Source organism: Emys orbicularis, chromosome 2 (assembly GCF_028017835.1).
Source record: "Emys orbicularis isolate rEmyOrb1 chromosome 2, rEmyOrb1.hap1, whole genome shotgun sequence".
NCBI classification, from domain to species: domain Eukaryota; kingdom Metazoa; phylum Chordata; order Testudines; family Emydidae; genus Emys; species Emys orbicularis.
Window position 1 is genome coordinate 38,330,706 of NC_088684.1, and position 10,697 is coordinate 38,341,402.

Here is a 10,697-nt window from a genome sequence, read left to right on the forward strand (position 1 = left end):
AGTACTGACAGAATGTAGTCCTTCATTTTTTCTTAATGTTAGAAGTTAATTCAATAACTTCATTCTGACAGCCTGACTCCCACAAGACAAGAAATCTGCCTTTCAACTTGGTGTTGAGGGGTACCTAAACGTTCTCATACTGTAATTTCATCAAAAATAAGATGAGTATACCCTGAACAAAATGTTCCTTACATTGATTGATGTTTGGTAGTCTGGTTTTTCTCAGGAGAAGGTTCTGGGATGCATCCTTTACCAAAAAAAGCCCTAAGCTGAAAGACATGTTTTGTTGCTTTAATTTACAGATTGTGTAGCAAACGTAGTTAATGAGCAAATAAGGTGGCTAGAAAGCGGCATCATACTGGTAGGACAAATTAACCTACTTAAGAATTTTGTTGCATTTTGAAAACTGTATGATAACTACATAACCATCAGTTGATATTGGTAAAGGCCAGGGTGACCTTCAGTTTTATACACTAATAAACTCCCTATTTACAGCTGTTGAAATCTGAAATACTGTAACATTTTCTAATAAACTGAACCCAAAAGTATGGGGGGAATGCAGGACTAGTGGGGGAATTATCCTCATTTAGTATTGTCTGCAAATACTCAGTGTATGGATTTAAAGAGTTGTGTGTGGGGTAAGGAATAGGGGAGTTTCCTCTCCTCACTTCTAAACTTGTGGATGGCACCCTGTTAACTCTGGCTAAAAAGACACAATTGTGCATTGTACTGTGTCTGATTAAAGAGCAAGTTAAAAAACCTAAAGTGTAAAATGTGATATTTCCTGCCTGTTAAAAACAAGTGTTCCTGTATTTTTATTAAATTAACTTATGCTGGCTGGACAGCTCTAAATCTTGAAGCTATCCAGCTACAAAAAGTAGCTGCGGCAGGGCAAACGTCCCACCTGCATCCTGCCTGGCTGACTTGCCTCTAGGCAGGGACTGCTATCGCTTTCTCCCCTTTAGAGGCCTACCACTGAGGATGTTGAAGAATATCTGCAACAAAAAAAATCAAGGACAGTTCATATGTAACCTTAACAAAGCAGTATTTGTGTTTTGTGCAGTGTTCTGGCAATCTCTCTTTGGAGACTTCCCCATATCTTAATTCTCCTGTGATAGAGAAGTGCTCTTCACTGCAAGATTGACCAAGAGGGTTAGTTATATTTGAAAGTTACATAGTGATGAGGATCTGGGTTCCTCCAAATTTTACTTTTGTTGAAACATAATGCAATATCACTAAAATTATGTAATAAATAGAATTTACATATCTTATTTAAACCTGAGTCAAGTTCTAATGCAGATCTAAAAAGTGTAGCATAGTGAAGATTGACAAGTTGCAATGTGTTTACCAATTAAAAGTCAAAGCATAGTAAAGGGTTGAATGCTGACACCATTTAAATCAGAAAGTTCTGACCAGCAAGCTGACTACTTTGTTAAAGAATACAGAGTAAAGGGTCAACTTGCTTTATGTCTACTCAGTTCACTACTGCAAAGTGTTTTTGTATTAGGGCCCCCTGGCTAGTTTACCCATTTAGAACCCTTAAGGCAGGGGTTCTCAAACTAGGGCTTAGGACCCCTCAGGGGGTCACGTGGTTATTACATGGGGGGTCACGAGCTGTCAACCTCCACCCCAAGCCCCACTTTGCCGCCAGCATTTATAATGGCGTTAAGTATATTTAAAAAGTATTTTTAATTTATAAGGGGGGGGGTTGCACTCAGAGGCTTGCTATGTGAAAGGGGTCCCCAGTAAAAAAGTTTGAGAGCCACTGCTTTAAGGCATTCTTGCAATGGCTGTACCTTCAACCAAGTGTTGTTGGCTTCTAATTCTGAGTTTACACATTTGGTGTAATTATTACATATTCAGTGGTATCTTCAGAGAGGTCCCATCATTCAAAAAGGATATTAAAGTCCCAGTCTATGCAGTAGCTGAAGTTTTGCTAGCAACAACTGTTTTTAAATGATCTGGATATGTCTATTTGCATTAATAAAGAGCTGTGGGGTTTTTGTTTTTAAAAAACCTTTGTGCCCAAAATCATGTTTTAAAACTTTTCGATGGGGTTAAAAGCCACACACAAAGCTTTCGAAAGTCATTAGTGATTTTTTGGATGCCTCAATTTTATGGGGTCAAACCTGAGACATCTTAAATATGGGGTCTGATTTTTCAAAAGTGTTGAGCACCTATTCTCTAAAAATAAACCTTTCTTTAAAGACATTACAAAATCACTAGTCCTTGAAAAACTTGGCTAGTGTGAACATGGCTGAAGTGTCTTTCATGTGCTTAGCTGTCAGTGGTGAGCATGTAAATTATCACAAGAATTTTGCTTAGGCAGAAGATGATCCTAACTATATTGACTTCTAAACTAGCTAAACGTTAGTTATGATGCCGTATTTCCTAATTTGGTCCGGTCTGGACAGACACAAACTCTGCTTAAACCATATTAAAAGCAGGCTCTGACCATGCCTTTTAAAAATGTTTCTAACATAGCTTGGCCCTGTGCAAGGCAGGGACCCAACATATGTTTAATACAGGTTTAGCTGGAACAATGTTCAGTTCTCTAAAGGTGGATCTCAGAGCCAGTGCAGAGAGGGCTACAGCATCAACACACTGCCCTTGAGGTGGTATCGGGTCTAATAAATCAAACAGAAGAGCAGTTTACGTGACTGCCCTGCCTCTTTCTCCTTGAATGTTTTTTCCACTGTAAGAGGTATTAAAGCCATAAACACTTTACTATGATAAAAATCTATGGCAAATAAATAAAAAAAAGACAGTCAAATCTGCAAACTTTCCCACAAAGGTTTAAGCTGTGCTAAGCATTTACTCTACATGCTGTGTATGGCTAAATTTCAACATACAAGGGAGTATGGCGTATGAGAGGATTTGCAGGGCAAGAGAATGCATCCTAGACAAGACTGTTCTAATCTGTTGTGTGTTCAGTAACGGTTATGTTGTACTCTCGAACACTGTACAGCACTGATTTGTTCAGAATCTGAATTTCATTCTCAGTGTATGTCATTATGACCATATTTACTTAAATCCCTCCTCTGGCTTTCAAAGTCCTGCATAACCTTACCCCTTCCTACTTACCCATCCTTCTTTCTTTTCACTTGACACCAGTTCCTTCCACCCTACTGATACCAGCCTCAATACACCACTTGTCTGTCTCCCCCACAGTCATCTGTATGTCTTCTTCCATGCCACTCCTTAGGCATGAAATGTCTTTCCTAATTGGTCTCCAAGGCTTCTACCTTCTTCTCATGCTAACTCTGCCCCACCACTCCCAGAAAGGTCTAGTTCTACCAGAATGCTTATAGCAAATTAAGCAAGTAATAATGTTACGGTTGAGTGGAAATGGGGGAGTAATTTATATAATAAACGCTAATATCAAGATATGGCCAATCATTACCTTCCCCATTTCGTTTGTATGTTGTGTCTCTCTCCTCTACCCTTTGTCTGAATTGGGCACAAACCAAGCCTTTCTAAGTGTTTTGTACAGTGCCTAGTACACTAGGAGAACTACTGGAATATCAATTGTTAATTATACACAACTTATTCTCTGCTTGAAGAGAGTAGGGTTTTCTTTTTAAAATCTATTTAATCCCTGGTGTATCTTAAAACACCAGTTGCTGTTATGTCAATCATTTCCATATATATATATATATATATATATACACACACACACACACACACACATGTATGTGGTGTAATAGTCATTTTATGTTTTTGAATAAAACTTTGAAAAGCATGTTTTACTTTGAGGTATTTATGGATCTTCATCTTAAGGATGAAAAAAATTTGGGTATCAGTCTTTTTCCAACCAAAAGAATAGTTAATTTGTCTATTGGAGAAAATATTAGCAAACATTTTAAAACTGTGTTGGCTTGTGGAGTTCTGTATGCAATTATGATAAACTACTATTTGTATTGTAGTAACACTTTAGAGACAAAGGTGCCATTGTGCTCCGTGTTGTAACTTGGATCAGATATCTGGGAATGGGTGCAGTGTAAGAACCTGAATAGAATAATTTCCTTGTGAATAGAAGTGTGTTTTCTCTCCATACAGGATTTGAGGATGGCAAAACTCCTCATCTTAGTTGAGGAAGAAGTTTTTATATTATTAAACTAAGAATGGTTTTGGTTTGCTGAGTTTCTTACTTAGGAGTTACGTTTAGTTTATTTAACAATGTTATAGTATTATAAATATTGTAATACTTATACTCTAAGTATTATTTATGGTTTAGTTTCTTTCGTAAATGGATTCTTCTGTACTCCTGTTGGCTCTTGTAAGTCAGCCGTAAAGAGGGTTTTTTGAAGAGATCTAAGAAATATTTTATCCAATGACATGGCTCCATTGAAGAAATACCATGGTTGTTTTCACTTAAACAATATATTTGATACAAGAGTGAGCTATATATTGCTATTGTAAATCCTTGTAGGGTCACCTGAAAGCCTGTGAACCCAGCTTTGCAATTTTGTATTGAGGAAAATCCTTTAACTTCAGCTAGGGTGTCTCCTAACCTGGCTCATGCTTTGTGGTTCCATTTCTTCCCAAGTAAGAGTTTGATCCTGCACCACTGAAATCAGTGAGAGTTTTGCCATTGACTTCAGTAGGCGCAGTCAGACTTTAATACAATATTCTCTAAACTCTCGGTGTTGAAGAGAGAATAACTTTTTGAACCATACATCGAGCAACCACAATCACTGCATGTATTTAAATGGTTCAGCATTTGACAAACACAGAAAGGCAATAGCTCTGATACCCTTGTAAAATTTCCATTCAACCTCTCCCCCAACTACTTTGTCAGGTTTCTACGAATTAGATGTAATGTCCTCTGTATCACAAAGATTAATAATTCAAGCAAGCTCCTTACCCCAAAGAAGACAAACTGTCATGTTTATGGTACATAAGAGATAAATAGTTGTACTAATCCCTAATTTAATATTTACACAATGTGGTGTGAAACATGTCTTGGGAAGCTGACCTGAGGACACCCATTCTAAATGAACAAGGGCACATCTGGCATATTTCACAAGCCATAACTCAAAAGATGGAATAAAGACTTAGACAATTCCTAAGTTTGATTTAACTTAATACTCTCTCATGGACTCACTGCATGATTTCACAGGGCCCACGTGTCATGTGTCCTCCCCCAACCCAGTGAGATCTGATTTTCTTTTTGCCGGGTGTCTGGCACAATGGGGCCCTGATCCCTGACTGGGGCCCCTAAACACTACTGCAATACGAATAAGTATGTGTATTTCCTTATGTAAAATGTTTGTTTTTAAGCTCTTGTAAGAACTCAGGTTGATCATTAATGATGGCCATGCTCTATTCAAGAGGCAAAGTACCGTAAGTGTGTCTCCAAGAGTTTGTATGTTTTGGGGCACCCACAAAAGATATTTTTCTCAAGGACAGACACAACAACTACCACCTAAAATTTATTCTTAAGGGATGCAATCAGAAATGCCAAATAAAACCGTAAAACTGCTATTACCTGGCAAACTCTTTGATAAATCTTAAGTTATAAAATAAAGAAATACATATTTGTGCCTGCTTCTCTCTCTCCCTCCTCCTCCTCCTCCTCCCCCGACCTTGTCAAAGATAAGCTTCTGTTTTTAAACTTGCACTCACAGTTCTCTTCTTTGGGTACAAACCTAAAATGAATACACAAATTAAATGACATGCACCAATCAAACATAGCCAAAGATTATGACAAGTGATTTCATAACTGATGCAGCCAGCCTAGAGGTGCTGGGGCTATAACCTGCCAAGCCTAGAGGTGCTGGGGCTCAGCGCTGGCCCAAATTAAGGCCTGCACGGGTGGCATGGAATTGATATTTCAGAAAATAGACTGAAGAGACAAAGTAAAATGTCAAAATTGATGCAAAGAGCCATTACTGTCAGTAAAGAAACTTTCAAATGTCATTTGACAAGAATTTGTTTCCAACTGCATAGCCAGGAACTGAATAAGTTACTGGGACCAGCCCAGAAAGAAATGTCAGGGGAGAACAAACACTGTTAATGTGAATTCAGTCAAGCCCCTAAAGATATGTCTACACTGCAATACAACTCCCTCAGCTGACTGTGTCAGCTAACTTCAGCTTGCGGGGCTCGGGTTGCAGGGCTATAAAATTGCAGTGTAGATGTTTGGGCTCCAGCTGAAGTCCAGGCTCTTGGACCCCATGAGGGAGGAGGGTCCCAGAGCCCAAACTCAAGCCTGAGCGTGAACATCTACATTGCAATCTTATAGCCCTGCAGCCCGAGCCCCGTGAGCCTGAGTCAGCTGACACAGGCCAGCTGCAGGTATTTGATTGCAGTGTAGACATACCTTAAGGGGAGAACGCTCCATCTTCAATGAACTATGAGAAAGAAAATGAACAAAAAATGCTCATTGAAACAGATTCAAGTTAAGAGGAGAGTACAAAAGGACAGGAACACGAACCAAAAATGTAAACTCAGCCAAAGCAAAGCCCAGCAATGGGCCCAACAGCCAGAAGGAATCCTTCCCCAGCACATCTCTACAAGGTGTTGCTGATTTCAGACCTCAAGCAGGTTAGAGAGTCCTGCTTAGGCACTACAATGAACTAGGTTGCCTTTATTCAGTGCCTAATTTATAATGAAAGAGGTGCTGGGGCTCAAACTGGGCAGCTGAGTGTCAAGCTCTGAAGGAAGCAGCAGCTCAGAAGTAAGGATGGCATGGCAGAGTGTATTGCTGCTCTTACTTTTGTGCTGCTGCTGGCAGCAGCACTGCACAGCTGGGTGGCCAGAGAGTGGTGGCTGCTAACCGGGAGCTCAGAGATGCCAGGGCTAAGCTCTGGCACAAAGTAAGCACTGCCTTTTTTGACTGAAAATTGACTGAAATTGTGCTCCCTGCAGCATTGGTGTGATGAGCCCTTGTCTGGCTTTCCAGAGGAAAAGGGGTTCTTGCCTTCTTTAAGGGAGCCTTTCCCTTACAATGGGTAGGGGGGGGGGGATGGGTAGATGTTTACAGAGACAGAGCAGGGAAGAAGGATGAAGCTGGAACAGGTCAGGGGCAGGGCACTGTCCTTTCTGCTAACTGGAAGAGTATATGGGGTTTTTTATACCCCGTGCAGTCCTGGAAAATCCCTCTTACCTGGATCGGGCTAGCAGCTCTCATCTGTAAAAGGACCAGGTATGCTCATGACTCACTGTGGGTGTTACGATAGTCACCCTTTTCTTTGGGAGATGGGAAAGAATTTTTCCCTTTCTGATAGGTTGACCGAGGTGGGGTGGTTTTTTCCCTTTCCCCACAGCAGGTCTGGGACCTGGAGAGGTGCAACAGGCAGGTTAGTATGTAAAACGTGTGGCAGATGTCCAGTGCAGGTACTTGTTGGCATAGGCGCCGACTTCATGGGTGCTCCGGGGCTGGAGCACCCATGGGGAAAAATTGGTGGGTGCTCTGCACCCACAGGCAGCTTCCCGCCCCAGCTCACCTCTGCCTCCTCCCCTGAGCGTGCAGCCGGGTCCTGCTTCTCCCTCTTCCCTCCCAGCGCTTGCGCCGCGAAACAGTTGTTTCGCGCAGCAAGCGCTGGGGGGGAGGAGGAGGAGGAACGCGGCACGCTTGGGGAAGAGGCGGGGCTGGGGCGGAGATTTGGGGAGGGGTCCAATAAGGGCAGGGAGGGGCGGAGTCGGGGCGGGGCCGGAGGGGCGCGAGCACCCACCGGCGCCAACAAAAGTTGGCACCTGTGCTTGTTGGGAAGGGCTATGGTTATCGGATCAAATGAATTAGAAAAGGATTTCTAGGAAAGCATTCCTTGAGGGGGCTCCTATCTCTGATCCAGTTAATGAAGGAGATGAGCTTACACAGAGCTGCTCTTCAGGTCTGGGAAATATACAGAGCATCACAGCTAAATACAAGGTGGAACAGATTGTTTAGCATAAGTAGCTAGCACATATTTCAAGGGACCATTCGAGGTTGAAGTGGCCTACTAACATCCCTCTAGTCATAGTGGGGAAAGGAAGGGAGAGGATAACAAAAGGCAGCTGGGGCTCGGGGGTTGTTAGTGGGTTATAGATTGTCAGTGTCGCTATTCAGTCCATGAGTTTTACTATCTAGCAAAGCTATGAATTTAAACTTCAAGGCTCGTCTTTTGAAAGTGTTGTGCAGCTTGCCTTTGAGGATAAGGACTGAGAGGTCAGTATAGATACAGAGTGATCGTTTTGTGAAAAGTGTTCACCCGTGGGTGATATGGTGTATTTGTCTTTTATCATTTTTTGTGTGTGTGAGAGTTCTTTCAAGAGCATAGTGATTGTCTGGTTTCACCCACATAATTGTTATCAGGGCATGTAGTGTACTGAATGAGGTATACCACATGATGTGATTGGCATGGATGGGACCCAGGGATCTTGAAAGGTGTGTTGTGGTGGGTGTTGATTATCATAGCAGTGGAGCTATGTCTGCACGTTTTGCATCTGTTGTTCTGGCAGGGTCTGATGCTGCTTTGAGTTGTGTATCCTGGTCTGTTGGAAGCTTGCTTCTGATGATGAGCTTGGAGAGGCTGGGGGCAGAGGCAGATGAGGCTTTTCTGGGGCCCTGGAAAAGAGCAAGTGGGGGACCCCTCCCCACCCCTTCTGACTGCGATCCCGCCCCCGCTCCACCCTTTCAACCTGCAGCCCCACCCACAATCCCAACCCTTTCTGCCCTATCTCTGGGGCCTGCCCCTGTTCCACCCTGCCCCCTCCCCACTCTGACACCCCACTGTGGCCCCCACAACCGGTTTGCTCCTTTCTGCCCTGCCCCCGAGACAGGAGAAGCTCTGTCCCCGTGCCACGGCCTTGGGGCGCAGTGGGGAGTGAGATATCCTCCAGTCCCGGGGCCGCAGCGGGGGTCCGGGTGCTGGGACTTCTCCCCCCACCCCCATGCTTATGTGGGGGACTAGGGTCGGGGCACTTCCCCCACCACCACCACCACCACCACCCTGTGGCTTCTGACGGGGTTGGGGGGTGCAGGAGGCTTTCCCTGTCACACTGTGGCTTCTGCCAGGGACAGGGTCAGGGACCCCTGCAGCTTCCACTGCCCTGCCCACCCAGCAGCTGGTGCTCCGAGCTTCCACTGCCCAGTGGCAGATTTTTTCCTGAGCCCCTCAGTTGGCAGGGGCCCTGGGCATGGGGGTTGTTTGAAAGCCAGAAGGGGGGTTTCAGGAAATATTTCTTTCAGGATATGGTCCCCATCCAGCATGGGTTATAATTGTTTAATAAAACCCCATATGGGTTCCAGTGTGGGGTGGTAGGTGACAACCAGGGGTTTTATTTCCATATTGGTCAGAGGGGTTTTATTTCCATATTGAAGCAGATTCTCTCAGGATAGATGAGTGGCCTGTTCCATGATGCAATCTACTTTTCTGGTGAAGTGCCCTTGTTTGGTGAAGGAGGTTTTAAGTGTGTTAAGGTGCATATCCGACTTTCTGTCTGGAGCATGTTCTGTGGTATCTGAGTGCCTGGCTGTAAATAACAGATTTCTTGGTGTGTTTAGGGTGGTTACTGGATCTGTGGAGGTAGGTCTGGTGATCTGTGGGTTTCTTGTATATAGTTATCTGTAGGGTTCCATTGCTGAAACTGATTGTGGTATCCAGGAAGTTGATGCAAGTGTGGGAGTGTTCCAGAGAGAGTTTAATAGATGGATGGTGGATGTTGAAGTCGTGGTGGAAAGGGTGAGGGTGTTCAGGTCATCTGCCCAGAGGATGAAAATATCATCAATGTATCTCAGGTTTATCATTGGTTTTGTGATGCTGCCTTCCCCCCACCTCCTTCCACTCCCAGCTATGACTGGAGGGGTGTTAATGGGCCACTTCACCTTGACTGGTCCCTTGAAATATGGGTTAACTCCTTACACCAAACAATTTGCTCCATCTTGTATTTAATTGTGACACTTGTTATGTAAAGCCTCCGCTCAGTCCAGTAGAATGCGATTGTAAGATTTGTAACTTTTCAGTCATTGCTAGTATGATCATTAAGTTCTGTAACCTTTTGCAAACTTTGTAACTTTAGTTATTGTTAGCATAGCTTTTTAAGTTTTGTAACTTTTGCAAGCTTTGTAACCTTTTCAGTTTGTATAAACCTCCAAGTTTTGCAATATTCCATCACGCAATCAGAGAGAGTGTGAACAAGGGAATGTGTGTGGGACTAGGAGGAGAGGAACTGCAAGGAGAAAAGAGCCTGGAGCCAGGAGCCAGGTGTGTCTGCTGTAATCTGCCCTGAGAAGGCAATCATGGGGTGCTGTAAAGAAAAGAAGAACCTGGTATGCATGAAAGGAACAAGGCCTGGGAATGCTTCTCGGTGACGGACACAGAAGGGAAACTCAGTGTACGTGACAGAAGCCGCCCAGTTCCACTTATTAATTTTGGGAATAATTAATTTCTTTGTCACGATTCACCTAGAGAAGAGTGTCCCATACAGAAAATATGTTTTGCTCCAATAGAAGTTGTCATCTCTACTGAACTCCTCACACACTCTTTTACTTTTATTTGTAGAATAAATTATTAATAGCTGCAAGTGCCCTCGCTTGTCCAAATCCTGATGTTCCCTAAGGCAAAGTGAGAACTTTTGTGAGACCAATAGTGGGGTCACATACCTGAATTTCTATCACAAAAAAACAATTATTAATAATCTGGCCCAGCAGATGTTTGCTTTTCTGGACTATAATTTTAGTAATCTGGGAATATTTCTTGGCCCTCCACACC